The sequence below is a fragment of the Pongo abelii genome, chromosome 18 (assembly GCF_028885655.2).
Source record: "Pongo abelii isolate AG06213 chromosome 18, NHGRI_mPonAbe1-v2.0_pri, whole genome shotgun sequence".
Lineage (NCBI taxonomy): Eukaryota > Metazoa > Chordata > Mammalia > Primates > Hominidae > Pongo > Pongo abelii.
In genome coordinates this window covers 3,318,123-3,343,981 of record NC_072003.2, presented here as the reverse complement: position 1 = coordinate 3,343,981, position 25,859 = coordinate 3,318,123, and the positions used below count along the sequence as shown (strand labels likewise).

General features: G+C 54.5%; 5 non-coding genes across 5 annotated transcripts; 1 reads left to right on the top strand and 4 right to left on the bottom strand.

Annotated features, from left to right (window-relative positions):
* Positions 1-4,095: 4,095 nt before the first annotated feature.
* On the bottom strand, positions 4,096-4,168 carry TRNAK-CUU (transfer RNA lysine (anticodon CUU)). The gene has a single exon. It is a non-coding gene; the product is annotated as a tRNA-Lys (tRNA).
* A 5,995-nt stretch (positions 4,169-10,163) lies between these two features.
* Positions 10,164-10,235, bottom strand: TRNAP-UGG (transfer RNA proline (anticodon UGG)). The gene has a single exon. It is a non-coding gene; the product is annotated as a tRNA-Pro (tRNA).
* Positions 10,236-11,787: 1,552 nt separating this feature from the next.
* Positions 11,788-11,860, top strand: TRNAK-CUU (transfer RNA lysine (anticodon CUU)). The gene has a single exon. It is a non-coding gene; the product is annotated as a tRNA-Lys (tRNA).
* A 4,103-nt stretch (positions 11,861-15,963) lies between these two features.
* On the bottom strand, positions 15,964-16,036 carry TRNAR-CCU (transfer RNA arginine (anticodon CCU)). Its single transcript has one exon. It is a non-coding gene; the product is annotated as a tRNA-Arg (tRNA).
* A 2,009-nt stretch (positions 16,037-18,045) lies between these two features.
* On the bottom strand, positions 18,046-18,118 carry TRNAR-CCG (transfer RNA arginine (anticodon CCG)). The gene has a single exon. It is a non-coding gene; the product is annotated as a tRNA-Arg (tRNA).
* Between the last annotated feature and the right edge of the window lie 7,741 nt (positions 18,119-25,859).

Genomic DNA, 25,859 nt, shown 5'->3' with positions numbered 1-25,859 from the left:
GGCCTGGCCAGCATGGTGAAACCCTGTCTCTACTAAAAATACAAAACATAGTCTGGCATGGTGGCACATGCCTGTAATCCCAACTACTCGGGAGGCTGAGGCAAGAGAAACACTTGAATCCGGGAGGTGGAGGTTGCAATGAGCTGAGTTCGCATCACTGCATTCCAGCCTAGGTGACAGAATAAGACTTCACTGAAATAAATAAATAAAATTAGCTGGGTGTGGTGGCACACGTCTGTTGTTTCAGCTACTTGGAAATCTGAGGTAGGAGAATTCCTGAGTCCAGGAGGCTGAGACTGCAGTTAGCTACGATCACACCACTGCACTCCAGCTTGGGCAACATAGCAAGACCCTGTCTTGGAAAATTAAGATAAAATGAATAGACTTTCAAAAATTACAGGCTGTCATAAGGGTGTTGTCATATATAGATGAGTTCCTGACATCCCATATAGATGGGAACAACGAGTCTAGGAGTGACATTTAAGCTGAGACAGGAGAGAAAATAAGGGGCCAGTCGAGAAAGAGGAGGAAGAACAGCATTCCAGTCCAGGAACTGGTAACTGATGGGAGTTGAAGCAAAGAAGGAAAATAATGGGCTGGGCGCAATGTCTCACAAGAGGATCCCTTGAGCTCAGGAGTTTGAGACCAGCCTAAGCAACATAGTGAGGCCCCATCTCTACAGAAAACACAACAAAAACTAGCTGGTGCATGAGGTGCGAGTATTGCTTGAGCTGAGGAGGTTGAGGCTGCAGTGAGCTGTGTTCTCACCACTGTGCTGCAGCCTGGGTAACAAAGTAAGATTCTGGCTGGTCACGGTGGCTCACGCCTGTAATCCCAGCATTTTGGGAGGCCGAGGCTCACCTGAGGTCAGGAGTTCGAGACCAGCCTGGTCAACATAGTGAAACCCCAACTCCACTAAAAATACAAAAATTAGCCGGGTGTGGTGGTGGGCACTTGTGACCCCAGCTACTCCAGCTACTCGAGAGGCTGAGGCAGAGAGAATTGCTTGAACCCGGGAGGTGGAGGTTGCAGTGAGCGGAGATTGCCCCACTGCATTCCAGCCTGGGTGACAGAGCAAGATTCTGCCTCTAAAACAAACAAACGATTAATACAGGAGTGAATTGCATCAAGCGCCTTCCAAACATTAAGATCACCACATAACTTTTTTTTTATTCTGTTAATATCATGAATTATTTTGATAATTTTCTTGACTTGAAGGCCAACCTTGTACTCTTGGAATATACCTAGTTCAGCCTTTATTTGATAGCTCCAGTCTTTCTTTTTTTTTATTTCTATTTATTTTTATTTTTTTCAGATGGAGTCTTGCTCTGTCACCCAGGCTGGAGTGCAGTGGCATGATCTCAGCTCACTGCAAGCTCCACCTCCCGGGTTCATGCCATTCTCCAGCCTCAGCCTCCACAGCAGCTGGGACTAGAGGCGCACGCCGCCATGCCTGGCTAATTTTTTGTATTTTTAGTAGAGACGGGGTTTCACCGTGTTAGCCAGGATGGTCTCAATCTCCTGACCTTGTGATCCACCCTCCTTGGCCTCCCAAAGTGCTGGGATTACAGGCGTGAGCCACCACGCCCGGCCTGATAGCTCCAATCTTTCTAAAAAGAGGCAATGACAATTACAGGATAGCCCTATCCCCTCCCTGAAAAATGCCCAGGATTGACAGTTTCGGACAGAAGAGTGGGCACCATTCCCCAACCCACCCCTGGCTCTGCAACCCTCACAGGCCAAGGACACAAGTGACCCCAGCCCCATTCCCCATGTATTGCTGTGACACACGGTCATGGTTATAAGGCCCCAAGAGCCAACATCCTCCAGATGGGAGTCGAACTCTGACCAGAGGCTGAGGTGATGGTGCTACATTATTGGGACCTGGGCTGGTGAGGTGCCTATAGCCTTTTGTCCCAGCCTCTGATCTGCCTTCCTCAGGGCCCCCAGACTGCCTCAGCACCCCCACTGGGAAATGTGTCCAAAGCCACTCTAAAGCCCAGAGATCAAAGTTTGACTCCCATTCCAAAGACACACCTTGGCTGGTTACAACCATAATGCAAACCTACACCCAAAGTCCAAGGAAGGTGCCAGGCCGAAGAAAAATACAGACAAATCATCTTTCTTAGGAAAGAAACATTTATTAGGGACTTATGAACAGAATCCACGTCTGGGTCTCTGGTGGCAGGGAGACAAGATAGTGGGTCTCCATGCCTTTACCGCCCAGACCCAGGTTCTACATACCACAGGGAAAGGGTGTATGTACTTCGGGAGGAATGTTTAAGGCACTTGCTTAAGGGCAAGATTTATGGTAAATGCAATAGCAGCAAGGTTGTTTTGACCTAAGGGCAGAATTTATGGTTAGTCTTACACAAGAAACAATAGATGAACTAGAACTCTTAGAGGCTGTCCCAGAAGTGGGATTAATCAGAAATCTTTATGTCGGATTAGCATCCTACACGGGGTTGCCTTCGCCTCCAAAAAATCTGTTAGGCATGTTTCGGAGGGACTCGGTGGCTGCACTCCTGGTCTCCTAATAACAAGGGCCACCATCCAAACAGTAAGAGAGATAAGTAATGGCTGGGTCATACTGGTTTCTGGGGCCCTGGTGTCTCTCACAAGAGCCTGAGTTAGCCGGGGGACTGTGGAGCAGGTGGGAGGTGGTCTCTCCATGTTGACCAGTGGGCGGAAAGACACCCAGGTGCCAAGGCAAGAGACCGAGGGCACTAGCTGTTCCAGTATAATAAAATATATAAAATAACAAGAGTTATACTAGATATAGATCATAGATATGATTATATATAAGTATCATTAATCATTAGTTTGTAGTAATTACTCTTTATTCCAATATTAAATAATCCTCGCTCTACAATCATAACCTAGGAAAAACCAGGCCATCCAGAGATAGGAGCTGGAGGGACATGGTGAGAAGTGACCAGAAGACAAGTGTGAGCCTTCTGTTATGCCCGGACAGGGCCACCAGAAGGCCCCTTGGTCTAGAGGTAACGTCAGCGTCTGGGAAGACGCAAGTTACCAAGCAGACCGTGGTCTAGTGGTAGCGTCAGTGCCAAGGAAAAGCACCCGCTACTTAGCAGACCGGGAAAAGGAGTCTCCCTTTCCCCGGGGGAGTTTAGAGAGAAGACTCTACTCCACCATCTCTTGTGGAGGGCCTGACATTAGTCGGGCCCGGAGGCCTAACCGTCTCCCTGTGATGCTGTGCTTCAGCGGTCACGCTCCTGGTCCACTTTCATGTTCCATCCTGTACACCTGGCTCTGCCTTCTAAATAGCAGTAGCAGAATTAGTGAAAGTATTAAAAGCCTCTAAAATGCAGAAATAATGGCGTAAGCTGTCTTTCCTCTCTCTCTCTCCTCCTCGGGTGCCATACAGGGAAGGGCCCCGTCCAGTGGACACGTGACCCATGTGACCTCACCTATCATTGGAGATGGCTCACACTCCTTACCCTGCCCCCTTGTCTTGTATCCAATAAATAACAGCGCAGCCTGGCATTCGAGGCCACTACCGGTCTCCGCGTCTTGGTGGTAGTGGTCCCCCCAGGCCCAACTGTCTTTTCTTTTATCTCTTTGTCTTGTGTCTTTATTTCTACAGTCTCTCATCTCCATACACGGGGAGAAAAGCCCACAGACCCTGTAGGACTGGCCCCTACATTGACCCACAGTCTCAGCTGAACTGGGTGGGAGGGCCCTTCTCCCTTGGCTGAACTTCGAAGCAGCACATCCACCTCCAGCCCTGGGACTGAGTCTCCTGGGGGAGGGGAAGAAACTTTGGGTCTTGTGCTAAAGGAAAGGGATCCAGGTTCTCTATCCCAGTCTAGGGGTGAGCAGACAGACCTCCCTGGGGTGCAAAATCTCCTATTCTTTTTCCTAAGAGACTCTGGTTCTGGTACACCGGCTGTGAGAGATAACACAGCCAGTCGTCAGATTGATGAATTTGGGAGGAGGCCTTGAAATCTCTGAAGTGGACATGGATTGAGTTGGGACTCAGTGAAACTTTACCTTCCAGTTAGGGGCCAATTATCGGAAACTGGGTCACCTGTGATGATGCTGAATTCTGTGTACCAAGAATGGTAAAAGCTCCGTCCAACGTGGGGCTCGAACCCACGACCCTGAGATTAAGAGTCTCATGCTCTGCCAACTGAGCTAGCCGGGCTGATGTAATAATACTTGCTTCCCACCCTAATGTTCAGAATCCTCAAAACAGGCGCTGCAAAAACAAAAACAAAAACAAAAAAACAAAGGCTGTGGTGACTCTAGTCCCGAGGAGGTGGCACAGGCATGGCTACCCGCGGAGCCGGCCTCTGGCATTCAGACAGCTGGGTGCACAGTCCCTGCCAGGGTCTCTGGACATCTGGGAGCCCCTATCCTCCCCTTCTCGGCGACTTGTGTAACCTCAAACCCGAGCCTCCAGTCAGGTGGAATTTGTAGTCAGGGACCATTAGCCATGGCTCCAGGCGGGGACCTCTCAGGGTGGTCGTGAGTGGGAGGCGGGAAGGAAAGGAACAACCTCTCTCTGGGGCCCAAGTGCGGATCCGAAGAGGTCTGGGTCCACGCTTCGCTGACAATATAAATCCCAATTCCTTCTTAATATTGAGCCCGGCCTCTGCATATCTCCAAACCGTTTCAAATCACCCAAAGAGCCTGCCTCTTCCCACTCCCCTGCAGATCTGCGTGCACGGTGGAGGCAAGCGGCTCATGACAGAGGATTCTCCATGTTGGTCAGGCTGGTCTCGAACTGCCGACCTCAGAACTGCCGACCTCGGGTGATCCGCCCGCCTCCGCCTCCCAAGGTGCTGGGATTACAGGCGATCCCGGCTGCTGGTCTGCGCTGCTTCTGCATTAATGATCAGTGCGGGGTCAGGGGGCCAGGGGAGGCCGGGAAGGAGGGACTGAAGGGAAAGAGTAGAGAAGCGGGGTAGGGTCTGTCCTGAGTGTGCGCCTCACGAAACGGACCCGCTTGTCTTGGGACCCAGTTCTTCCTCGCCTCCCCTTCCCTTCCTTAGATCGGAACAGGAACTGCAGGGCGGCCTCTGTCAAGCGCGTCCGTGAGAAGAGACCACCAAACAGGCTTTGTGTGAGCAATAAAACTTTTTTAATCACCTGGGTGCAGGCGTACTGAGTCCGAAAAAGGAGTCAGCGAAGGGAGACGAGGAAGGGATTGCTTTATAGGAGTTGGGTAGGTAATGGAAAATTACAGTAAAAGGTGGTTATCTATTGTTAGCAGAGGAGGGGGTCACAAGGTGTATGGTAACGAGGTCAAAAGATTTACTGTCCAAAAGAAGAATGTCACAAAGTCGATTGATCAGCCAAGGTAGGGCAGGGACAAGTCACAACGGTAGAATGTTGTAATGTTGGTTAATCAGTTTAGGCAGGAACTGGCTGTTTTACTTCTTTGTGGTGTTTTTGGCTTCTTCAGACTTCTTGGCTCCTGCAGGCCATCTGAACGTATACGTGCAGATCACAGGGGTTATAATGGCTGAGCTTTGGCTCAGAGGCCTGACACCTCGACCTGTGACCCAGGGCCCAGCAGCAGCCTCACGGCCTGGCGGTCATCGGACATCGGCCGTCAGCCCAACTTCCTCTTTGTCCACATGAGGAGCAGCCCCAGGCGTCCCTCCTGCTCCCACCCAGGGAGTGTCAGCGCAGACCTGGTCATTCTGAAAGCCTGCAAAATCCCAGCTTGAAAATGTCAATCAGGCCGGGCGCGCAGGCGCGGTGGCTAACGCCTGTCATCCCAGCACTTTGGGAGGCTGAGGCGGGTGAATCACCTGAGGTGAGGAGTTGGAGACCAGCCTGGCCAACATGATGAAACTCCGTCTCTACTAAAAATACAAAAAATTAGCCAGGCATGGTGGCACCCGCCTGTAATCCCACCTACTCGGGAGGCTGAGGCAGAAGAATCGCTTGAACCCCAGAGGCGGAGGTTGTAGTGAGCCGAGATGGCACCACTGCACTCCAGCCTGGGCAACTCCGTCTCAACAACAACAACAACAACAACAACAAACAATGTCAATCAACGCACAACGGACACCGACACCGGTGTTGGACCATCTGACAGGATGACGAAGGTGGTGAAGCGGTCACCATAAACATGCTTCAACTAAAACCCCTGCTTCATGCAAATGAAAAAATATGAAGTCTCAGCAAAGGAGTAGAAAATATAAAGAATAACTAAGCGGAAAGTTTAGACCCTAGAAATACAAAACCAAAGGAAGGAGCTTTAATGAATGGGCAACAGCAGAATGGAAGAAAACAGGAGACTCCTCAAATTTGAAGACAGAACAATAGAAATTACCCGGAGAGACAATAAACTTAAAAAAAAATAACAGAACCTCGGGTGTTTGTGGGACTTTAACAAAAGATCTAACATCACAGTTATTGGAGACCCAAGAGAAGAAAAATATGGGCTTTACAAACGAAAGCAGGCCAGATACGGTGGCTCACACTTGTAATCCCGCGCCCGGCTAAAATGTCTTAAAATGGCCGGGTGCGGTGGCTCACGCCTGTAATCCCAGCACTTTAGGAGGACGAGGCAGGTGGATCACGAGGTCAGGAGTTCAAGACCAGCCTGGCCAAGATGGTGAAACCTCGTCTCTACTAAAAATACAAAAAAAAAAAAGCTGGGTATGGTGGCGGGCGCTTGTAATCCCAGCTACTCCGGAAGCTGAGGTAGAGAATTGCTTGAACCCGGGAGGCAGAGGTTGCAGTGATCCGAGATCACACCACTACACTCCAGCCTGGGCGAAAGAGCGAGACACCGTCTCAGGAAAAAAAAAAAAAAAACCAAAAACAAAAACAAAAAACAGCTTAAGAGCAGTTTTAGGTTCTCAGAAAAATTGGGTGGGAAGTGCAGAGTTGCAAATTCTCCTCTGCCCCCACAGGCACACAACCTCCCCCATTCCCATGTACGTTTCTGTTTTTTGTTTGTTTGTTTGTTTTCGAGACAGGGTCTTGCCCTGTCGCCAGGGGCAACTCCCGGGTTCAAGCGATTCTCCTGCCTCAGCCTCCCGGGTAGCTGGGATTACAGGCGCCCGCCACCAAGCCCGGCGAATTTTTGTATTTTTAGTAGAAATGGGGTTTAACCATCTTGGCCAGGCTGGTCTCGAACTCCTGACCTCAAGTGATCCACTCGCCTCGGCCTCCCAAAGTGCTAGGATTACAGGAGTGAGCCACCGCGCCCCGCCCTTTGTTTATTTGAGACAGGTTCAAGCGATCCTCCTGCCTCAGACACAGGAGTAGCTGGGATCACAGGGGCGCACCACCACGCCCTGCTAACTTTTAAAATTGTTTTGTAGAGGTGGGGTTTCACTACGTTGTCCAAGCTGGGCTTGAACTCCTTGGGCTCAAGAGATTCTTCCACTTCGGCCTCCCAAAGTGCCGGGATTACATGCGCGAGCCACCGTACCCGGCCGCCGCGATTTCCAACCACATTTCCCCCGGGCGCATCACGGGAGCTGAGGGAGGTGGGCATGGGCTCCCGGCGGTCCTTACCACCATGGTGCCAGGAGGGGAACAGGGGTGGCCACCTCTGTGCCCGCTTTCCCGGGGACCTGAAGTGCCTGATCATTTTGATTATTTGACAACCACGCCCCTGCCACCTATGCAGTCCGGCCTTGCACGCCGCCAGCCAGCCAAAGCTCTCTCTACAGTGGATCCCGGCCCCGCTTCATTTCTCTCTGAGCAAGGCAACTTTAGAATCAGTCCTATGAGGGATTTGAACCCAGCTACCAGACAAATCCACCCACAGTTTTCCTTAGTTTGGTCAACGAAGTGAGCCACTGCTATCAGCCTTGCCTAGGCAGCAGAGCAAATCTGCAGTCGTAAGAAGCTCAACTTCTGCGGGACACGCTCCATTGCGGGAGTAGGTTTTGTCTGGGAGCTCCAGGTCACAAGCCTCACTCATCCCGGGATGCAACCACCACTCCAGTCACTCGGGGGTGTCCCTCAGGACAAGATCCACCCTGACTGCCGCAGAAAAAAATTCCCTGGTTAAACAGCCTGTGTCCCACCACCAATGTGCCCCAAGGACAACGCCACAGACACAAACACTGATTTTTTTTTTCTTTTTTTTTTGAGACTGAGTCTCGCTCTGTCGCCCAGGCTGGAGTACAGTGGCGCGATTTCGGGTCACTGCAAGCTCCGCCTCCTGGGTTCACGCCATTCTCCTGCCTCAGCCCTCGAGTACCTGGAACTACAGGCGCCCGCCACCACGCCCGGCTAATTTGTTGTATTTTTAGTCGAGACGGGGTTTCACTGTGTTAGCCAGGATGGTCTCAATCTCCTGACCTCGTGATCCACCCGCCTTGGCCTCCCAAAGTGCTGGGTTCCTTTTTTTTTTTTTGAGACAGAGTGTCGCTCTGTCGCCCAGGCTGGAGTGCAGTGGCACAATCTCGGCTCACTGCAACCTTCGCCTCCCAGGTTCAAGCGATTCCCCTGCCTCAGCGTCCTGAGTAGCTGGGACTGCAGGCGTGCACCACCATGCCCAGCTAATTTTTGTATTTTTAGTAGAGACAGGGTATCACCGTGTTGCTCAGGCTGGTCTTGAACTCCTGACCTCAAGTGATCCACTGCTTCGGCCTCCCAAAGTGCTGGGATTACAAGCGTGAGCCACCGCGCCCAGCCCCTGCTGGGTTCTTAAAGTGTGGGCTCGTCCGGGATTTGAACCCGGGACCTCTTGGGTCTCCCGGGCTTGTCCCTCTGCTCCCTAAGCGAGAACCACACCCCTAGACCAACGAGCCAAGCGGAAGAGGGGTCGGGGCCTTGGTCGCCCTTCATGAGCCCAACGCGTCTCTGCCTTCGCTGTTCTGGATCAGTCCTAGTTTCCTCGGTCACAAACTGTCCCCCTTTCCCGATGCTTGTCCTGGACCGGATTCTAATTCCCATGGGTAGGAGGGGCACGGCGAGCTTCAACATTGCCACACCCTGCGACTCCAAACAGGAAACCCAGCTCGGGTTTTGGGGCTTCCTGCTCTCCCCGCCGCCCCTGGAGAACTGAGACCATCAGCTAGGGGAAGCACCCCAAGTCCTCCTCCGTCCTCGGGCAAAGGGCTAGGAGCCAGGCGTGGACTCCCCAGAGGCGTTGCAGGCTCCCGGAACCGCACCTCTTCCCCGCCATGTACCGGAGGGAGCGCCGCTGCGACCTCAGGACCTGGAAGGAAAAGGAGCCAGCTGAGCATGGTGGTTCTGGCCTGTAATTGCAGCACTTTGTGAGGGGAGGCCGAGGTAGGAAGATTGCTTGAGTGCAAGTTGAACACCAGCCTCCAGAACACAGCAAGACCTCGGTTTTACACACATACACACATACAATTAGCCTGGCGTGGTGGTGAGCACCTGTAGTGCCAGCTACTCGGGAGGTGGGAGGATCCCTTGAGTTTGGGAGGTCGAGGTTGCAGTGAGCCGAGATCGCACCACTGCACTCCAGCACTCCAGCCTGGGCAACAGAAAAAGGAAAATAAAAGAGAAGACAGACAGACAGACAGAAAAGAAAGAAAGAAAAGAAAGAAAGAAAGAAAGAAAGAAAGAAAGAAAGAAAGAAAGAAAGAAAGAAAGAAAGAAAGAAAGAAAGAAAGAAAGAAAGAAAGAAAGAAAGAAAGAAAGAAAGAAAGAAAGAAAGAGAAAGAAAGAAAGAAAGAGAAAGAGAGAGAGAAAGAAAGAAGAAAGAAAGAGAGGGAGGGAGGAAGAAAGAGAGAGAGAAAGAGAGAGAAAGAGAAAAGGAGGGAAGTTCGAAACCCTGGGCTCGTCCGAAATTTAAACTTAGAACCGTCCCACTCAAAGGAAAACTACACGCCCAGACCAAGTTCCATGGCCACCCGGGATCTAGGGCCACGTCTGCAGAGGCAGACGCGGCGGGGGAGGCGTTTGCCCTTCTTTCGGGTCCCGGATCTAGGGTCCACTGCCCCAGCGCCAGGCCTTAGGAGCACTCAGAACTCCCAGGTGGAAGGCTCCGGTCAGGAGGCGCAGGCGAATAATGCCTGTAGCCGGACAAGGCGAGGGGCTGCAAGCTGGACGGAAGCGGGAAGTCGGATCGGCCCCGGCGCCTGCGTCTGCCACGGAGAGACCAAGTTCCCTGCGACCGGGACTCCGTGAAGCTCCTCAATCTTCACCGTGAGAAAATGATGGTGTTCGGAAAAAAGAAAAAAAAAAGAAGCGGGCTCGTCCGGGATTTGAACCCGGGACCTCTCGCACCCAAAGCGAGAATCATACCCCTAGACCAACGAGCCAACACGACAGCTCCCTGACGTCTATCCTTGGAGGTCCACACCCGCGGTTCCACTCTCCTCCGCGCGCACCCCCCAGCCCTCGCCTTCACTCCACCCCCCACGCCTCCCCGCCCGGGTCCTGGCCACACCCCAACCTCAAGCCCATCTGAGAGGGTTGCGCAGGTGGAGGTTTCGGTTTCGATCACAGGAAGCTGGTAGGAGGTGCAGCGCCTCGGGGACCAGCCCCGGGAAGAGCTCCTGTACGACCCCCGCCCTCAGGCGCACAGATGCGGACCCGGCACCCGGGGCACCGCGGCGCCGACTCCCCCGAGGGCCACCCGGCTCCCAGCGGCTCCAGGCGGCCCCAGCACCGAGAGGAGGGCCGGTGACCAGGGGCTGCGACCCGTGGGGAGGTGGACTGTGTGGCCTGCGTGAGGCAGGGGTCTCGCGTGCTGAGCCCCAGCCCTGAAATTTCACTCAATGTGAAACCCGAGTGCAGGACCCTGAGGAGGAGACCCCGCCGCCTCCCAGCAGGCCAGCCCGGGCGTCCTAAGAAGGGATCCCGTCTCCCGCACACACCTCGAGCTCCTGTCCTCAGCCGAGCCCCTTTCGGCCTGAGCTCTGCCCAGGCGACCCTCGCAGCCCTGGGACCTCCGATACAGGAGCCGGAGCTGGGGTCAGAGTTCATTTCTTCCCAAACGGGCGGCTCTACAAACGCTCCAAACTTTTCTTCCGTTTTCCACTGGCAAGGGACCCAGCATTTTACTGGGAGCCTAAGGAGGAGAAAGGTCTACCGGGCTTGTCCCTGTGGTGAGGCCTCGCTGCCCGCCCTAAACAGGGATGACGGTTTGAAAATGAGGGGACCTCCGTGGTTTGACCCCGGAACCTCTCACAACCCTAAGAGAGAGTCACGCCGAGTTTCCCCCTGGCCATCTCCAGTGTCCTTCGTCCCTTCAGCTCTTGTCCCCGACGTTCCCGCTCCCGGGAGCTGCAGGGGCCGCACACACCCACGAGGGAGGGCAGACAGGGGACACACACCACGAGGGACAGCAGACAGGAAACACACCCGCGAGGGACAGCAGAGAGGACACACACCCACGAGGGACGACAGACGGGACACATGCCCACGAGGGTCGGCAGACAGGACTCACGCCCGCGAGAGTCGGCAGACAGTAAACACACCCGCGAGGGACGGCAGACAGGACACACCTCCACGAGGGTCGGCAGACAGGACACACCTCCACGAGGGTCGGCAGACAGGACACACCCCCACGAGGGACAGCAGACAGGACACACACCCGCGAGAGACGGCAGACGGGACACACGCCCACGAGGGTCGGCAGACAGGATACAGCCCCACGAGGGTCGGCAGACGTGGCACACACCCGCGAAGGACGGCAGACCACACGGGCCTGGTGGCGTCCTCCGTTCGCGCCGAGCTTAGGGCTGTAGTGCTCAGCATGTAGCATGTCTCAAGTCTCGGATCCAGGACTCATCCCCACCAATTTTATATAGAATAGGGAAGTTCTGGAGAGCTCCAATGGACGTGTGGGAAACCGTCTTTGTCATGATCGCCCGGCTAGCTCAGTCGGTAGAGCATGAGACTCTTAATCTCAGGGTCGTGGGTTCGAGCCCCACGTTGGGCGTGAAGGTTTTGTCGGACAGATTAGTCTTGCAACTTGGAAGAAAGTCGAGTAAATTAAGTAAGAAAACGTGGAAGTGACTCCGTATACCTTGCAAATCGGGAATTGTTGGTCAGGCAAACACAAAAGTCTCCACCACCCAACTGGCTTCAGGATATATCAGGATCCCCTTGATCTTGTCTCATAAAAAAAGGGGCCGAGCTTCGTAGTTCATGCCTGTAATCCCCTCACTTTGACCCCAGGAGTTTGAGACCAGCCTAGGCAACATGGTGAGACCCCAGCCCTTAAAAGAAAATACAAATTTTCGCCGGGCTTGGTGGCGCACGCCTGTAGTCCCAGCTACTTCAGAGACTGAGGCAGGAGAATCGCTTGAACCCGGGAGGTAGAGGTTACAGTAAGCCGAGATTGCGCCAGTGCACTCCAGCCTGGACAACACAGTAAGACTCCATCTCAAAATAATAATAATAAAAAGAAATTGGCCGGGCGCGGTGGCTCACGCCTGTAATCCCAGCACTTTGGGAGGCCGAGGCGGGTGGATCACCAGGTCAGGAGATCGAGACCAACCTGGCTAACACGGTAAAACCCCATCTCTACTAAAAAAGAGAAAAAATTAACTAGGCATGGTGGTGGGCACCTGTAGTCCCAGCCACTAGGGAGGCTGAGGCAGGAGAATGGCGTGAACCTGGAAGGCGGAGCTTGCAGTGAGCCGAGATCGTGCCACTGCACTCCAAAAAAAAAAAGAAAAAAAAAAAAAGAAATAAAAATTACGTATGTATAAAATTTGCGTACATGTTCCATATTCAGTACACAGAGCATTTGGGACCCTCTCTGCATAATATTTGCCTTAAGAGGAATTCTCCTTCTATTCACCCCAGTTTAACACTGGCAAAAATTCTCATAATTGCACGCTACAGCACACCAAGGACTCTCACCTACCATCCGGGACGTGGTCCTCATTGCCAGCCAGCCAGCCAGCCAGCCAGCCAGCCAGCAGGGGAGTCAAATTTAGAATCTCACCCTTATAATCTGGTTCTAAGCTAGGTACCATGGCTCAGGCCTGTAATCCCAGCATTTAGGGAGGCCAAGGCAGGAACATCACTTGAGCCCAGGAATTTGCGGGTGCAGTGACCCATGATCGTGCCACTGCAGCCTGGGCAACACAGTGAGACCCTATCTCCAAACACCAAAACAAGTATGTATACCTATCTAATAACTGTCATATTAAATATTCTGTGAAAATAGCTAATGGGAGGTGTGGGGGCTCATGTCTATAAGAACAGCACTTTGGGAGGCCAAGATGGGAGTATTGCTTGAGCCCAGGAGTTTGAGACCAGCCTGGGCAACATAGCAAGACCCCGTCTCTACAAAAAATAAGTAGCATGTGCCTGCGGTCCAAGCTACTCAGGAGGCTGACTGGGGAGGATCACTTGAACCTGGGAGGTCGAGGCTGCAGTGAGCCGTGATCACACCACTGCACTCCAGCCTGGGTGACTGAGTGAGACCCTGTCTTAAAAAATATATATATATATATAGCTGATGGTTTCCTGACTGCTACCTGGACATTGGTTTGGTAACAAATTTTGGCTTCAAAGCAGTGCTGAGGTCCTTACCAATGGAACGTGAGATGCTATAATTCACAGTATACAACAGCATCGTGATCAGGCAATGCGTGACCTGGTTGATTATGAGGAGTTGCAGACTGAAGCAAGTGCCCTGGGTGACCAGTGGCTGCTGTGCCTGACTGTTGCAGCACAGGCGACCACATGGACTTCCATTAGTTCATGGCATGGAAAGAAGTCTTCTGAAGGCCCTGGTTTGCTTACAGAAAGAAAATGACAAGATCAGGTCTCTAAACTTTTAGACTAAGTCATGTTCAGAGACCCAGGGACAATTTATGGCAACCATACAATAACCTTAAAGCCACGAGGCTGATATTGCTAAAAATCAAACGTGTCATTTAACTAGGCATGTTGCAGAATGGCATGTAAATTGAATTCACAGCCTTAGGAAATCTTTGGTGTGAAAGATACAGCATTGATTAGGAAGAAGTGGTGACATCAGATTGGACTCAAAATTGAGAATCTTGAACTACAAAGGTTGACCTTGGAGAAAACAGCATACATGACAAAACAAAACAGAAACAAAACAAGTTTGGCTACTTTAAGCCATCATAAGGGGGATGGGATATGATTTTGTATCTGGTGAATTTATCCATCTAGGTGCACATCCCAAAGAGCCTATAGTTAATATGTTATCTCATGCAGCTGACCATGGCCCTACCAGGTTTCTTGGTTGGTTGGCTGAAAATTGAACTCAGTGGTGGCCTATGTTTAATGAGACTGGGCTGCCAGAACGTCTCGGGCAAACTGTAGAGAAAGAAACCTAAAGACACCAAGCAATGTCGGAGTGCATCTATCATGCATAATGTGCATACCACTGAGAAGACCAGAGGACACTCCCTTTCTTTCTTTCTTTCTTTTTTCTTTTTTTCTTTTCTGTTTTTTTGAGACGGAGTCTTACTCTGTCGCCCAGGCTGGAGTGCAGTGGCACGATCTCGGCTCACTGCAACCTCTGCCTCCTGGGTTCAAGTGATTCTTCTGCCTCAGCCTCCCAAGTAGCTGGGACTACAGGCGAGCGCCACCACACCCGGCTAATTTTTGTATTTTTAGTAGAGATGGGGTTTCACCATATTGACCTGGCTGCTCTCGAACTCCTGACCTCATGATCCCCCCGCCTCCGCCTCCCAAAGTGCTGGGATTACAGGCATGAGCTACTGCACCAGTCCAGGACACTCCCTTTCACAAGGCCTCCCAAAAAAATCCATCATGGAAGCATCAGCTTCCTTAAGTGGCTCTGTGGTGGCCATTCTCTACAGGTGGCCTATGATGGTGTAAGGTAACGCCATTGAGGTGTGGAAGGTAACGCCATTGAGGTGAGGAAGGTAATGCCATTGAGGTGAGGTCCCTGATTTCAGTGGGGATGATGGGGTCCAGGATGTTTGGGGAAGTGAGAGAAGCCAGGCCAGAGCTGGAAAAACAGAAGAGTCCCAATTATGGGTTTGTTTTATTTATTTATTTATTTATTTATTTATTTATTTATTTATTTATTTATTTTTGACCCAGAGTCTCACTCTGTCACCCAGGCTGCAGTGCAGTGGCGCGATCTCCGCTCACTGCAACCTCCACCTCCCGGGTTCAAGTGATTCTCCTGCCTCAGTCTCCTGAGGAGCTGGGATGACAGGCGCATGCCACCACGCCCAGCTAATTTTTCTATTTTTAGTAGAGACCGGGTTTCACCATGTTGGTCTGGCTGGTTCCTGATCGTGATCCGCCCGCCTCGGCCTCCCAAAGTGCTGGGATTACAGGCGGGAGCCACTGCGCCCAGGCCAATTATGGGTTTTAAAGGCAAAAGCCAACCATGTTTTTATACATATTTATGACAAAACTCTAGCAGTGGTCCCCATCAGAGCGGCTTCTGATTTTACTTTACACCATGTCCTGTAGTTCGGGAAATTTTTACCTTGAAGATGGCGTCATATATTGCATGGATTTAAAAAAAAGAATACTATGGACTATTTCAAATATGTATTAAAAGAGAGAAAATAGTGCAATGTCCCCTCATGTCCCCCATTATCTACTCATGGATAAGTAGTTTCATCTATACCTCCATCCAGTTTATGATTTCTTTTTTTTTTGAAACGGAGATTACAGGCTGGGATTACAAGCGTTAGCCACTGCGCCTGGCCTCAGTTTTATGATTTTTAAAACAAACCAGTTGTCCTGTAATTTAATCTGTAAATAATTGTGTGTTTATAAAAAAAAAAAAGATTTAAAAAATATATGTAACCATAATAGAATTAACAAACCTGGAAAAATAAACAATCATTCCTTTCTATCAAGTTAAATGGATGGTACTTAAAATCCTGTAAAAGATTCAACTCCTTTTCTCTGTGACCTGAAATTGCGATCATCTTATTTGAAAACAGGTACAGGTTTCTGTACCTGAGCCTGTCTGGGAAACCCTCCCGAAACTCCGCACTTCCAATGGCCGTATATCAAATTTCAACTTTTCTCCCCGGTAAGGAACACTAAAACTCAGCCTTTCCTTACCCCGGGTGGGACTCGAACCCACAATCCCTGGCTTAGGAGGCCAATGCCTTATCCATTAGGCCACCGGGGCGGACGACAGAACGTTGGCGCTTGTCTTAGACCAGTCTCTGCATCACTCCGCGGTGGTTTCTGCACAGCCTGCCCGTCCTATCCTGGCCTTTCTCCCACCCCTCCACGGGAATCCAAGCTTCGGTTTAGATCTCGTCCGCTCCTGAGCATCGTCGGGACCCCAGAGAGACCGCGCACGTGCAGAGGGACCTGAAAGACACCGAACGTCTGATTTTTGGCTCGGCTCTTTGGTCTAGGGGTATGATCTTCGCTTAGGGTGCGAGAGGTGCGTGGATCAACTCCCTCACAAGCCCTAGTCTCCATTCAGGAGAGAACCCAAGTCTAGGGGTAATTAGCGAAAGATGCACTTGCGATGGATAGAGTGTATGGGAAGGGGCACGCGATTCCTGCTCAGCAGCTGGCTCCTCATCCCAAGCCCGCCGCTTGCGGAAGTGTAGGTCTCCGTCCTCCTCCCCCTCATTGTCCGTTAGACCAAGGGTGCCGCCCAGTGGTCGGAAGCCTCTTAATAACGACCCTCCAAAATCCGCCCTCTACATCCCCAGCTGGCTCGGTGTTAGTCTCAGGATCGCCACGTTGGGTGTTTACTTTCCTGCCCCAACATGTGTGTTATTTTCCTTTTTTAAAAAATCTGTGTTTTAATGAAGTTCTTTTCCTTTAATACCTAGTAAACGCTTCAATCCAGGAGTTCGAGACCATCATGGGCAAAATAGCGAGCGCCCCGTCTCTACCAAAAACAAATACCTTCGTAAACCACTGAACCATCAAAAAAAGCTAATGGAGAAAGTGACACCCTGCACGACGCCAGGTCACCAGCGGCCGCCGACCGGGGGACATGCCTGCAGCTGCGACTCTCCGCAGCCTTCACCTGGTGGAAGGATACCCCACGAGGCGCTGCTCGGAACCCGGACTAAACTCGGGTTCCGCTGGTAGATATTTTTTTTCCTGGGTGAAATATTAACTCAATCCTGGAGATACTCTTTGAAATGGAAATTTTTATTTTATTTCATTTATTTTCTATTTTGAGACGGAGTCTCGCTCTGTCGCCCAGGCTGGAGTGCAGTGGCGTGATTTCGGCTCACTGCAACCTCCGGCCTCCCGGGTTCAAGCGATTCTCCTGCCTCAGCCTCCTGAGTAGCTGGGACTACAGGCGCGCGCCACCACGTCCCGCTAATTTTTGTATTTTTAGTAGAAACGGGGTTTTACCATGTGAGTCAGGCTGGTCTCGAACTCCTGACCTCATGATTCGCCCGCCTAGGCCTCCCAAAGCGCTGGGATTAGAGGCGTGAGCCACCGCGCCCGGCTCATCACCACTATTTATAATCGTTTTCTTTTTTACTTTGTTACCCCATGATCGGTTAATACAAAGTTTTTCATCACAATTATTAATTAAACTACACATGTCGCCGGGAGCGGTGGCTCACGCCTGTAATCCCAGCACTTTGGGAGACCGAGGCTGGACGATCGCCTGAGGTCGGTAGTTCGAGACCAGCCTGGCCAAAATGGAGAACCCACCACCCCCCACCCAACTCCTACTAAAAATACAAAAATTAGCCGGGCGTGATGGCGCATGCCTGTAATCCCAGCTACTCGGAAGGCTGAGGCAGCAGAATCGTTTGAACCCGGGAGGCGGAGGTTGCAGTGAGCGGAGATCAAGCCACTGCACTCCAGCCTAGGCAACAAGAGCGAAACTCCGTCTCCAAAAAACAAAACTACACATGTCCTTTGACCCCTTGGGGCAACTCCCTACCAGCTCCCAGGACCCGCGTTTTTTGGCTTCAAGCTCCGCAGTCCGCCAGGACCCTGCCGGCGTTCCCTGGGTCGCCCTCGCTGCAATTCTGGCCCTGGGTCCTTAGTTGCGCGACTGCAGAAGCAGGGCGAGGTCCAAGTGTTCCTAGGGGGTAAACGGCAAGAGACCAGTGCACTCAGTTCGAGTGTCCTAGTCGCCCAGGGTGCAGTCCCAGGTGAAGCAATTTTTTTAAGTGGAGCTGGAAGAAAACGGTAAAGTAGCGACGACCACGAAGGGACTCGAACCCTCAATCTTCTGATCCGGAATCAGACGCCTTATCCATTAGGCCACGCGGCCCTGCTTCTACGGAGCTACCAACTTTTCTCATAAAGCTTTCTATAGCCTATGCTGTGGCCTTAATGCGTATGCTTAGAGTGAGGGGAGGCCCGTCCTTCCGAGGCTCCCGGTGGGCGGGACTTCGAGCTGGGCCACCGCGCCCGGCCGCGGAGGCTGCTGGGTGGAAACTGCCGCCGCGGGCCCGGGACTGTGAGTTCGAACCCTGGCGAGCCCGCCCTACCCCACCCTCCCCGCAAGACGGCGTTTGGGAGCGCTTTCCCCCTTGTGCCTCCCGCCGCTTTGGGTCAGGGGCTGCAAGCTGCTTCCCCAGCCCCTGTGCTTGCTCCATCACCGGTGAACCTGCAAAGGTGTGTTTCAGAGGCTTTTGGCCCCAGACTTTATTCTGGCCGCCTGGAAAGCGGAGGCCGTGTCTCCTGAGTTTCTATGGCCCAGCGCGGGGTGGAGGTGGGGCGCGCGTGCACAGGGACATGGCTGGGAGAGGGATATGCGTCCTCTTCCTGGGACCCCTCTCCCCCCGGACGCTCCCATAACCGAACTGCCAACCCAGCCCAGCCTAGTCCAGCCCATGCTGGCTTCCTAAGTCCCGGAACCTGGGCACAGGCCCCAGCTCGGTTCCCATGGACACTACTGCGGCCATATGCAGTTCCAGGCGCTTTACACACATTATCTCACTTATTTCACACGTCCTTGAGAACAGGCACTGTTCGCGGCAGATATTTATTGCACGGCCACCCCCACGATGCCACGCCTCGCTCTCGGATGAGGAAACCGGGGGGTGGGGGGTGGATGGAGGCAAGAATGGCTCTGGGATCTGGCCACCATCTCTGCAGCGCCCCCGTGGCCGCCGCACCCTCAGGCCTGGAGGCAGAGCCGGCGCTGGAGCGAGCTGCGGATCTCCAGGCAGGCCTTGCGGAGTTCATCGCAGTCGGGGCCCAGCACGTCCTGCTCACACACCCGCCTGTTGACCTGAGGACCACACCCAGCCTGTGCCCGGGGCTACAGCCCTCCGGGACTCAGCCTGCCCCAGGGGAGAGCCCCTGGCTTCGTACATTGCAAGGCCTAAAATTTCAAGGGCTGCCTGGACATCTTTGAGGCTCGCAGAGCTCCAGAGGCCTAACGGTGAATTCCTCTGCTCTGGCCAGACATGTCCCCACCCAGCAGGACAGGCTCCCACCCCCTAGGTCCCCTCTCAGCAGACCAGCTGCACCCCACCTGGTCCTCACCATAATGGACTTCAGCCCCCTGGCAGGCCTTGGAAATATTCAAACCAACCAACCACATCTGCCTGTGGGAACCAGGGGGCATCTCACTCTCTTGTCACTACAAAACCAGCTTCCCACTGGCCCTGCATGTTCACCCTGCTCTGAGCACAAGCCCAGGTGGCCCCGCATGGCATGCAGTGTCCTCCTCCCTACCCGACTGCAGTACGTGTGACTAAGAACTGCGGTGGATGGCATCTGTACAGTGTCGGCCATCCTGCATTTGGTTGTCTTGTAGTATTGAGGGCAGAGGATCCCTCCTTCGCAAATGGAGTTCATAGGAGGTGATCAGAATACCAGGGCTGGGGAGAAGGGCAAACCCAGCTCCTTGCCCCTTGTCACCCGGGAACCCCCCAACACACCTCAGTCAGCAGCTCCAGAAGGTCTTTCTCGGGGTTGGCTCTGAGGACCTCCACCAGTGTCTGGATAAAGTCTGAGCCCTTGTCATCGCGATAGGCCACATAGCCTAGGTCAGGGGACCAGGGCCAGAGCATCAGACCAAGGCCCCAACCCTCTGCCTTCTAATCCCAGGGGTCCTATTGTTGGTGGAAGGTGGGGTACAAGCAGCCAGGACCCAGGAATCAGGCAAGGGAACAGGGCAGGGAGCAGGGACTTCTTGCATCTGGAACAAGTTGTTGCTAGATATTTGCAGAGGTGAGCCAATGGAGAGATTCACTACTGAACAAACATTTACTGTGTACCTACTATGTGCCAGACACTGAGCAGGGCCTTGGGGCAGGCAGATCTGCCCTGGCCTCGTGGAACTCACAGCCTAGAGGAAACCTGCACACACAGTGGTTGGCACAGCTGCGCCTCACAGCACTCACCATCACTGCTGTTACTACACATCATAACCCATGTAGGGAACATGGCTGGACCACAGCTGGGCTGGCATCTCTGTGCCCCAACCCTAAGCCCTAGCTGCCCCTAAGGCTACTCCAGATCTTAGGCCAGGAAGCTGGGCCCTGTGTAACCACAGGCTCCCGATGACCCATCTCCTTACCCTCTGCAGCTGAGTAGACCGTCAGGATGTCTGCTTGGTCAGAGCTCCCTGGAGGGGCGCCCCTGCAGGAGCTGCCTGCAAGAGGAATCAATTCCAGTAATCAACATCGTGGCACTCCATCAGCCCCGGGAGCTCCCCATCTGTGGCTTAAGGGCAGCCCAGGGAGGTGGAAAGGGTGCAGGGCAGGAATGACAGACGGAAGTTCAAAGCTCGGCCCAGCCACTTACCAGCTGTGACCTCAGAAAAGCTATTTGACCTTGCCGACTCCAGGGTTCTTGCCAGGCTCCAACAGGGGAAGAAGCTCCCACTTCCCAAAGGCCCTTGCAGTTTAGGAAGATTTTTTTCTTCCCATTGTCTTGGCAAACAGAGGATGCAGGTGGCAGCCATACCCCAGCTTAGAGCCCTGGAGATGCTCTCTGGACAGTCCCCACCACCAGCCCTGCCCAAGCCCAGGCCCTGGAAGGAAGGCAGAACCCACCTTGGGCCTCAGCGTAGATCTGCAGGACATCTGCATGGGAGGGGACAGATGGAGGTGCCCGCAGCCAGCTCCAGTACCAGGGGAGAGCTGTGGGCCCCACACCAGCATCCCTGTTTCCTGAAGAGGGTGGGGAGAGGCAGATAGTCTCACTCTGGGGAGACCTGGGGGTGCTCAGGGGTCTAGTGTGAACGTGGGGTCAAGGTGAGAACCCAGCTCCACAGCTCCAGGGCAGGCTTGCCAGACTGGAGACATTCAGAGCGCTGAATGACAGGTGTTGAGAGTTAAGGGTTCAATGTCGTGGACTTGACCTCTAGGAGAGGACAGGAGAGGGGCAGGGAAGGGCAGGTACCCAGGCTTCCTGGAGAAGGTAGACAGTGAGTCCCGGGAGCTGAAGCTGGCCGAGGAAAGTGAGGGCAGGAGGAGGCCGGGCCGCTCACCCCCACGGCAGGCCTGCAGCAGGAAGATCTTGGGGCAGCCCCGCAGCACCTGGCAGCGGCTCAGCTCCTGCATCAGTGCCTCGGGCTGCACCTCTTGCCCATCAGCCCCCAGCAGCTGACCCCGTGGTCCCCCATGGGCCATCAGGGCCACAAGGGCACAGCTCACAGGGCCCCTGCAGTTGTCCAGTTGCTCCCGGAACTGGGCCAGCTCCTCCTGGAAAGCCTGGGGTGGGAACAATGTTGAGGCCTGGGCCAAAGCCACCACCTCCCCAGCCCCTGGCTGCCCTCTGTGAGGCTGAGAAAGTTTCCCAGACCCTGCCCCACCTGGCCTCCCACCGCCTGCCACTTACAGGTCCAGGGAAGAAGCCCTCTTTTTTTTTTTTTTTTTTTTTTTTTTTGAGGAGTCTTGCGCTGTCACCCAGGCTGGAGTGCAGTGGCGCGATCTCAGCTCACTGCTATCTCCGCCTCCTGGGTTCAAGCGATTCTCCTGCCTCAGCCTCCTGAGTAGCTGGGACTACAGGCATATGCCACCACACCTGGCTAATTTTTTGTATTTTTAGTAGAGATGAGGTTTCGCTGTGTTATCCAGAATGGTCTCGATCTCCTGACGTCGTGATCCGCTTGCCTCGGCCTCCCAAAGTGCTGGGATTACAGGCGTGAGCCGCTGTGCCCGGCCTGTTTTTGTTGTTTGAGACGGAGTCTCGCTCTGTCACCCAGGCTGGAGTGCAGTGGCACAATCTCAGCTCACTGCAACCTCTGCTTCCTGGGTTCAAGCCATTCTCCTGCCTCAGCCTCCCAAGTAGCTGGGATTACAGGCATGCACCACCACGCCCTACTAATTTTGTCTTTATAGTAGAGACGAGGTTTCACCATGGTAGTCAGGCTGGTCTCAAACTCCTAATCTCAAGTGATGCACCCGCCTTGGCCTCCCAAAGTGTTGGGTTATAGGCATGAGCCACGGCGCCCGGCCAGAAGCCCTTTTCTAACTCCCTCCTGCAAGGCCTTGGCATGGCCTCTTTAGAGGTGACATACAGACCCAGCTTCCTGGAGCCAGTTCTCCTCCTGCCCTCGTTGGGAAGCTGCACCAAGAAGTTGAGAGGTGTGAGGAGAGCGGAGTAGGCTGCTGGGAGCCAAGAGGGAAACCAAGACTTGGAGCTAAAGCTTTGAGCTGGGGAGGGGGCGGGGGGGGGGGGGGGGCCAGAGAACCAGCCAGTGAGGGAGGCCTCAGGGACTCTGGAGACCAGGCTTCCAGAGGCAGGGAAGTGATGGGCCAGATGCAGGCAACAGGGAGCACAGAGGCTAGACTTGTGGTGCACTTCCTGCCAGTGATGGAGAGAGGCCCCAGGTTCCTAGGGAGGGGTGGTCTTCCTTCAGAGCACCAGCGGAAGTTCTCGGCTTCCCCTCACCTGGGCTGTAGGGTCCGTTCTCACGGTGGTCTCAAAGCCCAGGGCCCGGCACAGGCCCCCCAGCACCTCCACGTCATGCTGGGCCCCAGGCCGGCCTTGGATCACAGCCAGGAGGAGGGCAGCCCTGGCCTTGGACAGGTCATACTGTGTGCTGGGACCGGGGGCCGGCTGCAGAGAGGGTTAAGACGCATCTAAAGTGGCCTGAGAGGACTCCAGCTCCTGACCTCCCCCGCCTGGGTCCCCCTAAGCTTCCGTCCCACTGGAAACTGTGGCCATGTGATTGGACCCCTGCCCTGTCCCCCTCACCTCAGGCCTCCAGGGCTCCACGCCTCCCAGGCACAGTGCCCCCCGCAAGGAGCTCCGAAGGACAGGGCAGCAGGTGCCCCCTGTGGACTCTTCAGCCACCCTGCGGAAGAGCTGGGGATGGGGCCGAGAAAAGACTCAGCCAGGCTTGTGGCTTCCATAGTCCCTTCAGGGTCACCTGCCAGAATGCAGAGAGGAGGAGGCCAGCAAAGGACAGACAGGCAGGATGGCCTCAAGCAAGGCCCAGGCTCCAGTTCAGGCTCAAGGTTATGGACTTCCCTGGGCATGGATGGCCTCGAGTGGACAGTGGCCACACCATTAACCCCTGCCCCGGGATCAGTGCGCACAGAGGTGGGGATGTTCCCTAGAGCGGGGTAGGGCCTGTCGGGAAGGCTCACGGGGTGGGCACTACCCTGCTGGGAGATCTGTGGAGGAGAGCTGGGGCCCCCTCATCTTCAGGGCTGCCCAGGAGCCACCCAACTACACAGTGAGACCTTCAGCCCTGGAGACCAGACTTGAATCATTCCCAGTCCCAGCCTCCAGGGTCCTGTGATCTAACAGGGCGGATAGCCACTGCTTAGTGTAGAAAGGGGCAGCCTGAAGTGCAAGCCTGAAGTGCAAGGAAGGGCATCGCTGGCAGCCTGCAGAGGACTGTGCAGGGCTCCCAGGACAACAGGAAAGCATAGCAGGCAGAGGGAACTGCTTGGGCCAAGGCATGGAGTTGGGAGGGGTCTGGAGTGTCGGGGATCCTGAGTGGGCTGTCAGGGGTCCCGAGTTGGGGGTGAGGGCCTGATACCACTTCTGTAGACAGTAAAGGTTTGTAGAATGAATCAGAGGGAGGATACAAGTGAATGAATCTAACTGTAACTGGCTCAGGGGGACACAGCAGAACCAGTGGAGACAGCAGGACCAGCCCCGCTTCCCTGGGCCTCCCCCTCCAGTGTCCCCACCTCCGTCAGCAGCTGCACCAGGGACCAGTGAGGAGAGCGGCCACACAGCTCTCTCAGGCCAGCAAGGAAGGCTCCAGGCTCCGGGGAGGCTGGGTGGAGAAGCAGCATGTTGGCCTGGAGTGAGGCCCGAGGCTCTGCCCCTGGGTCCCTGCCCAGCCCCTGGATCCTGACCCAGCTCACTCACACCCAGGGCCACTCGAGAGCAGCAGGAAGACTTTGGGGCAGCCCCGCAGGGCCCGGCAGCCGCTCAGCTCCCGGACCAGCTGCTGTGGCTGCCTCAGCTGCCCTCTGGGGGCCACCAAGGCCACTAAGGCACACCCCACAGGGCGCCCGTGGGCATCCAGCTGCTCCTGGAACCAAGCCAGTTCCTCGAGGAAGCCCTAGGGGCAAGAGTGAGACCGACCTGAGTCTGGGGAGGTTTTGGGTGGGGAGGAGATTCTGGGTCAGGGGAGAGCGGGGAAGGGGTCGGTGCTGGGCCTGAGGGTGGATGTAAGAGGCGGAGGCTCACCTGGACCGGGACCTCCCTCCTCTCGCAGCTCTCAAAGCCCAGGGCCTGGAACACGTCCTCCAGGGCAGTGACTACAGCGGCCACCACCCCAGGGCTGCTGAGCATCAGGGCTGCCCTTGGACCCCGGACGTCATACTTCCCCTGGGGAGGCAAAGCCAGAGCTGGGCTGGGCTGGGCTGGGGCTCAGCTGGGAGGCAGGAGCAGCTGGGCCAGGCGGTGCCTCCTGCTACCTTTCTCCCCAGGCTGTCTTGAGTGTCTGCCATCTGCATGGCCAGCCGCAGGGTCCCAGCCACAAGGAAAGCCATAGGGCCAGACGGGACTTCCTCCAAGCACCAAGCACGGAGCTCACCTCCTGGCCCTGGGTTCTCAGTGCCCTGGGTCCTAACCCTTGCCCTCTCCCCTAACGACTGCTATCAGCTCTGCTTATGAGCTGAGCTGGACTCTGCCCCCTCCCTGGAACCCTGGGTCCTGGCCCAGCTCTCCCAGCCCGGGCTTCATTCTCTGGCTCCTGCTGGTGACTTCTTTGCTGGCACTGACATGCCCCTACCTGAGCCAGGAACCTGTGCTCAATCCTATTCTTAGCTCCTGGCCTACGTGCTTATCTGATCTCGTTACACCCGAGTGTCTCCATTTGGAGCCAGCCACCACCACCAAGAAGTCCTTGTACCGTCCTGGCCACCCGCCACACACATGCACACAGCACGAGGCCCCCAGAGGTAAAAATCGCCAACTGGAATCAGCCTTGTCCACAGCGAGACCTCGCTTGCTTCTTATGGGAAACAGAGACCATGGCAGCGACCGCAGGATGATGTGTGCATGGGAGGTTGGCTAAGAAAGGCCTAGGGGCAGAGAGGGCTGGCACATGCACACCTGTTACCAAGGGACCAGAGCGTCTTGTCCGCTGGCCCCCGCCTCCCCTCAGCCAGGGGCCCTGAGGCCACCAGCAGATGAAAGAGAAGGAACCAGCATGGGTAGAAGGAGGGGTCGTGCCTGGGTGATCACTAGTTCTGACCATGCACCCACCAGCTCTTGGCGGGTCCTGGCCTGGGGCTCCTGGTAGGGAGAAGTTGGATGTCAGGGGCTGGTGGGAAGAGCAGGCCCGCTGTCAGCCCCTCCTCCAAGGGACTCAGCCTGGGGCAGCCTTGAGTTCCGGATCCCCAACACGCAGCAAGAGGGTCCCACCACTGACCAAGCAGTGTCTATGGGCCCTTCTTCCTTTCACAGTTGTGGGAGAGGACTGGCCTGGTGAAGACCCTGAGTCCTGCTCAGCTCCCCGTTCTGCTGGAGCACAGACGGTGCTCCCAGAGCAGGGCAGGCACTAGCTGACACAGGGGAACAAGAGTCCCAGGGTACACGGCTGCCCATTGGGGCCCAGCCGACCTGGACGCCAAGAACGC